The sequence below is a fragment of the Larus michahellis genome, chromosome Z (assembly GCF_964199755.1).
Source record: "Larus michahellis chromosome Z, bLarMic1.1, whole genome shotgun sequence".
In the NCBI taxonomy this organism is placed as follows: domain Eukaryota; kingdom Metazoa; phylum Chordata; class Aves; order Charadriiformes; family Laridae; genus Larus; species Larus michahellis.
In genome coordinates, this window is record NC_133930.1 from 82,619,310 (window position 1) to 82,625,309 (window position 6,000).

Below are 6,000 nucleotides of genomic sequence, written 5' to 3' on the forward strand. Positions count from 1 at the left end.
GAGTAGTTTAACTCTGATTGAAAACAGAATATTACACTCTTTTTATACGCCAGGCATACAATGTTTTTTCCTTTTTTTTTTTTTAAAAAAACGAGCAACGTTATTCTATAAAAAAACAACACCCGCCCGTACACACGTTTTTTCTTTCTGAGTGCATGCACAGATAATTAGGTACGCTATGACTGACTTACCTGCATGAACGGATAGGGCAAAAGTTAGCCGTCCCCAAGACTGTGATGCATGGGTTTTTTTATTATTTTTTTTTAAATAAAGAGCAGGGTGCCGTGCTCGGTCTGTATTATTCAGTGCCTGTTTCACCACAACGTATACTTAAATTCTTCGGTGTTTCTTACGGTATTTCCAGCGCTACCTCTCGCTCCAGTTTCACAAGCCCTACACCGATATGTCGCCCAATAAAAAGTGGTCAGATAGCTAGACGTAAAACATTAAAAAAAAAAAAAAAAGGAAAAAAAAAAAAAGACTAAAACGGAAACCGACCCCATCACCCGCTAGGTTAGCTCTTACCTTGCAACATATAGCAACAATTCATTAGGGAAAGTACCGTTTCTACACTTTTTTTTACCAACAGCGGGTGCCCGGCCCGCGGACTCAAAGCCAGCCTCCCCCCTGCCCCCCCGCTTTTAATTAGGGCACGTGCAGCTCTCATTCGCCGGCGGACCTGCCTTAGCATGTGCAAAACGCGGAGGTGAGCGCGGGGGCGTACGCCTGTCCGTCCTTCCCCTCTGTGCGTGTGTGTGTCCCCCCACCCTCGCCGCCCTGACGGGACGGGGACGGCCGCCCCCAGAGGGGGGCACCGGCGGCACCGTGAATCACGGAAGGAGCCCTGGGGGGGGTGGTGTGGGATTGCGGGGGAGTGTTTCTGCCTGCGCCACGGGCAGCGCGAGGACCCCTGCCTCCCCTTCGTCACTTGCCTCTTGCACGCCAACTCGACGGGTGGAATAGGAACAATAAATACCCCCGCTCCCCCCTTCCTTATCCCCCGCACGCGTTACCTCATATCGCCCTTTTACAGCCCAAAATACGTGCGCGGATGTTCCGCGGCACGCCTCGCCCTTGGTGTTTGGAATGCCCCCGAAATTGGCGGTTTCACGGATTTCGGCCAAGGATAGGTAAATAAATAAATGAATTAATATATAAAAGCTCTGATAACGCTCAGATTCGGGGTGACTGCTACAGCCGCGGAGATGACACGGGGCGTCGGATTGAAAATAAATAAATGCATGAAATAAACCCACTCCCTCGTCTTCTCATTTTTTTTTTCCCCCACCCTCGTCGTCTTCCCCCCACACCTGTTTTTAGTATCTAGACTCCTCTAAACCCAGTATTTAGCACTTTACACTCAGATTTCCTCCCTTGTCTCTGCAGCCTTCTCTGTCTTCTTATCAAACTGCAAATAATCAGAAATGCGCCGATATGGTCTACACGTGAACATGCATGTTTTGGCGTTATTTACAGATTATTTTAGAAGAGTGGAGAGGCAGGTATAGAGAAACGTATTTTCTTTTTTTTTTCTTTTTCTTTTTTTTTTTTTCCTCCGCAAGATTTAAATACTGAAACGAAAAGATGTAGAATAGCAAACATGTAATATTAGGGCGAAGTAACCGAAATCTGTCATGGGGAAAATAATTTATCATTTTCCGGTAAGGAAAAAAAAAAGCTGAATTTAGAGGTTTTTTTTGCCTAGGCACAGACAAAAATATAATCATAACCTGAATTCCTTACACAAAAGCTTCCAGTGGGGATACACCTTAAGGTACATCTCCTTCAGAAATTATAAAGAAAACCCCAAAGCCGTACCCCCTTCTCCCTGATTAACAGCGTTTAACTTCGCGATTAACTCCCCTGATTAGAGGTAGAAAGGTAGAAACCAAGAGGAGCGGCGGGGGCGAAAACTGCGGATACTTTCATCCAGACTTCAAATAACCGCTAAATGGTGAGATTTTCTGGGAGTGACGCACGGCAAACTCTTTGTTAGGGGCGTTTTGGTGAGACCGCAGAACGCCAACTCCACCAGCAGCCCGGGATATGCGGCCGAGTTGGCCGGGTTTCCGCGAACGCCGTGATTTTGGCTTCCAGCACCGGCAGAAGGGGAACCGGCTTTCGCGATGGGTTTATTGCTCTTATATTTCCGCCATCAGTTCACACCTGGGCATAAAATAACCTCTTAATAAAGGTGAGGTTTGAAATACACGGTTATTTGGCTCTTTTCCATAATTACGGCCTCACGGAGAGAAGTCAACCTGCTTTTATTTCAAACTTCGGTCCGGGGCGCGGGGTTTATTTTACCTTTTTCCATCACGTCGGGGGGCTGGACGCCACGTGTGAGCGGGGGGAAAAGGTGGGCAGGACGCTGAGGCGGGGGGAACGGGACACGACACCCCGCTCCTCAGAGAGGCTTTTCCCACCCGTGTACCCCCCCGGACTGCTCCGGAGGGCGCCGGACTCCGGTCCCTCCCCCCCCCGCCCCGCCCTGGCCCCGGCCCCGGCGGCGGGGGGACAGCGACACCTGCCGATGCCCTCCCGCGGGCAGGAGCTGGCAGGACCCCCCGCCCCCGCTCTCCCCAAATCCTACCCGTCGCCGCCGCTTCTGGGCTCTGCTCCACCAATAAAATAAAAGTAAAAGAAAAGAAAACCTAAAAAGAAAAAGATATTAAAATAAAATAATAAATATATATATAATTTTAAAATAAAATGCTATAAAAATAATACATAAAATAAAATACAGAGACCTGGCGGGAATAACGACGAACAGCTGCCTGCGGGCAGAGCATCCCTTAGGTGATGGGCAGCACCCCCAGCCCCCCGCCCCACCTGCACCCTTCATCCCTTTGCACACACGGAGGGGGAATAGTCGCCCCCCTGCCCCTGTCGTCCCCGCTTCGCCTGTTAATTGCCGGGATCAAACTATGGTCTCGCTCCGTGGGTGCCTGTTTGAAGAAAAGCTGAGTTTACGGACGGTGGGGTGTGTGTGTGGGGGAGGGCGGCTGAAATACCCCAGGGAACGGTAATATTTCAGTATTCGTCCCTGCAGAATGGCCCCATTCTTTATTTAATTTGCACCGATGCTGCGTGGAAAGACCTTTTTCTCGGAAGCATTCGCTAGCTGGTCATAGAAGGCTTTACGTTTCCCCGATTCTCCCTTCCTCTTTTTAATAAAAATAATTAAAATGAAAGGTTTGATGTTACCGAAAGGCAGTTTTTATGGGCAGGAATGGCAGTGAGGAGCTGTAATCGCGTTAGGTTCTTCGGAGGAAGACGCACTCCCGAGAAGTTGGAGGTTACGTTTGATTGGATTAACCGACACTTTTTTGTTTTGTTTTGTTTTGTTATTTTGGTAGTTCATTAACCGAGCTTCCGCCAAGTCGGTGTGCTTCGATAATTGATTTCCCAGATCTCCTTCGAGGAATTTGGGTTCTCTCGTATCTCAACAGGCTGCAGGCGGAGAAGAGTAACCCGGCTCTTTCGGAGGACTTCTCTTCCGCACCTACAGGACTTCATCCCTTCTTGTCGGAAAAAAAAACAACCCCAAAACAACGACGTGCTGGGCTTTCTCAGTGAAGAAAGGCTGTGGGCGCACGACTACCAAGTATTTATATTAAATGGTAGCGTGGCCGCCGTGTGCGGTTGCGGAAGCACGCGTGGCGCGTCTGCACCGGGGCAAAACAGAAAAAAACTTGGCTGCATCTCCCAGGTCGCAAAACCCGAATATAAATTATTAACCCTCCATCACAAGCCCAAGGTGTCCTTCTCAGCAAAGGTGTCTCTGCTAAAGGGCATGGTGGGTTTTCCAAGCGGTGTTCTCCTGATAAAATACTGATTAAACGCTTTTCTCTCCCTGCCGTATCGGGCCGGGCTGGCGGCATCGCATCTCCCCGCCGCGTCCTACGGACGGACGGACGGACAGACAGTTCCCACGCCTCGGGAGCACCCCCGGAGCTGGGAAGCAGCACTTCCCCACGGAAAATCCCTCCGTTTTCACGCTCACGGCTGTTGACAAGAAGTTTCAGAGCTTTCCTCAGCGCATCCCCCGCGCCGGGGTACCGGGGGCAGCGCTTGTCGGGCGACCCCCCCACCCCCCCGGGAGCACCGGGCAGGGCAGACACAGAACAGCCCCTTGCCCTAAGAGCCCCCTCCCGCCCCTGTTTTCTCCTCCAGCTTTTCAGTAGCCATACGGAAATGAAGGGACAGAGCTACGGCCGAACAGGGGGATGCAAACCCGCCGTCCTCCCCCCACCAGCTCCGTGCCCCGGGACCGACGGAGTCGTGCGGAGGGATGGAAGGGCGGCCACCCCCTCCCTCTTTAACACCCCCAAAAGATCTGTACCTAGGCTGCAAAGCCTCTCTCCCCCGCAGGGTCTGCGCTGCACCCCATCCTGCCTTCAGGACGGACCCTCACATCCCCAGCAACGGCCCCAACGCGCCCTCCCACCTCGCCCCCACCTCATTTAGTTTGATTTCCCCCTCCCCGCCGGGCACTCGCCCCGCCTGTCCCCTCTCTCTAGCCCCCCGCCCCCACGCTGGGTACCCCACGGATCCCCGTGGGTCTGCGTGTCCAACGAGCCCCCATCAGGTGACCAGGCTTGTAATCTAACAGCTTCTATTCGTGTAAATAAGATTTGGCACCTAAGGTAAGAAACTTGGGGGGGTGGGGGTGGTGGTGGGGAGAGACACCCCTGCCCGGCGGGGACGCCCCCCCAGCCTGCCCCGCCGCCGTCCGGGGTTGCTGCCTCCCCCCACCTCCCTCGGCCCGGACCCCAACTTTCCCCACCGTGTTTTCAGGAGGTCGGCAAAGGACCGGGGCGCCGAGAGGGGGTGGGGGTAGCCCGCCTCCCCCCCAGCCCCGGACAGGCTTCGCCAGCCTGGGGACAGCCCCCTCCCCAAGGTACTCACCGCGCTCCCCCCGCTCTGCAGTAGCCCGCGAGAGGCTTCTCCAGCCCAGCCCTGCTCGCCCGGCGAGAAGGGAAGGGAGGGGATGGAGGGAGGTAGGGGGGATGAAGCGAGGGGAGCGGCCAAGGGTGCTGCCCCACACCGGGCTGCGACTGAGCTCCCCCCTCCCCTTGGCATCTCCCACCCATTCTCCCCCCCTCCGCTTCCCAAATCAGACGGCCACGGGGGACGGGGACAAGTCCCTCCTTCGGGACACAGCCCGGCCCAGAGGGACTCGGTTTTGGGGCCAAAAGAGGGAGAAAAAGGGCTCGGGGGCTGCTCCACGCCTCGAGTGGGGCTGCTCCCGGGGCTTAGGTGGGGTAGAGGACATCGCTCCCTCGGAGCCTGGCATCGCCTCCCATCCTTCCTCTGGCTGCTGTTGTTATTATTCCTACTGATAATTAACGAGGAAGGAGGGCGATGGAACCGGGCAGAGGCTGCCGCAACGCCGGCGGTTCCCGGGGAGATGCAATACCGCAGGCCCTCGTAGTTAATTACCTAGGAGGCTTGACGAGCTGCAGCTCCCTCCCTCGTTACGGGGACACGCTGGCAGCACACCTGTGTCCGAGGGGCTGGGGGTGGCGAGGGGGGCTCGCCCTGGGTCCCCCTTGAAACTTTCACTGCCGCAGACGTAATAATTGCCGCTCTGGTTCCTGTGTTGAAGATTTATTGAGGGATTTTCTCCCAAAGGTTGATCGAAAATGTGTTTGCGTTGATACCCGCCAGGGACGATGCAGCATCAACGCGCCCGGCATTAACCCCCCCCCCCCATTTTGTAATTGTTACATCTACCGCGATTTGTTAGTGATTTGTATGCCAGAGATTGCATCACTACAAGCCCCCTTCCCCCTGCAACGCAAGTGACGGCAAAATATGATTTGCCATACAGCTAATTGGAGCGGGGCATATCAGCGAGGCTGCGGTTTCTGTGGGGTTGTGCAAATTTCGTGTTTATACAGAGCGAAAAATAGCGAAGACTAATATTTGCCAACATTTAGGGATGTTTATACCTTATACATACTATATCCCAATGAAAAAATAATGCAACGATAG

At 53.8% G+C, this 6,000-nt stretch overlaps 1 long non-coding RNA gene across 2 annotated transcripts in view; it reads right to left on the bottom strand.

Moving 5' to 3' along the window:
• LOC141735946 (uncharacterized) overlaps positions 1–5,090 on the bottom strand; it is a 127,938-nt gene extending 122,848 nt beyond the window's left edge. The window contains exon 1 of one of the 2 annotated variants that reach the window (XR_012584869.1): positions 4,912–5,090. This is a non-coding gene — a long non-coding RNA (uncharacterized LOC141735946). Of the gene's footprint in view, positions 1–191; positions 804–4,911 lie in introns of those variants that run through there. The other variant, XR_012584867.1, reaches the window with a different exon arrangement.
• Positions 5,091–6,000: the final 910 nt, after the last annotated feature.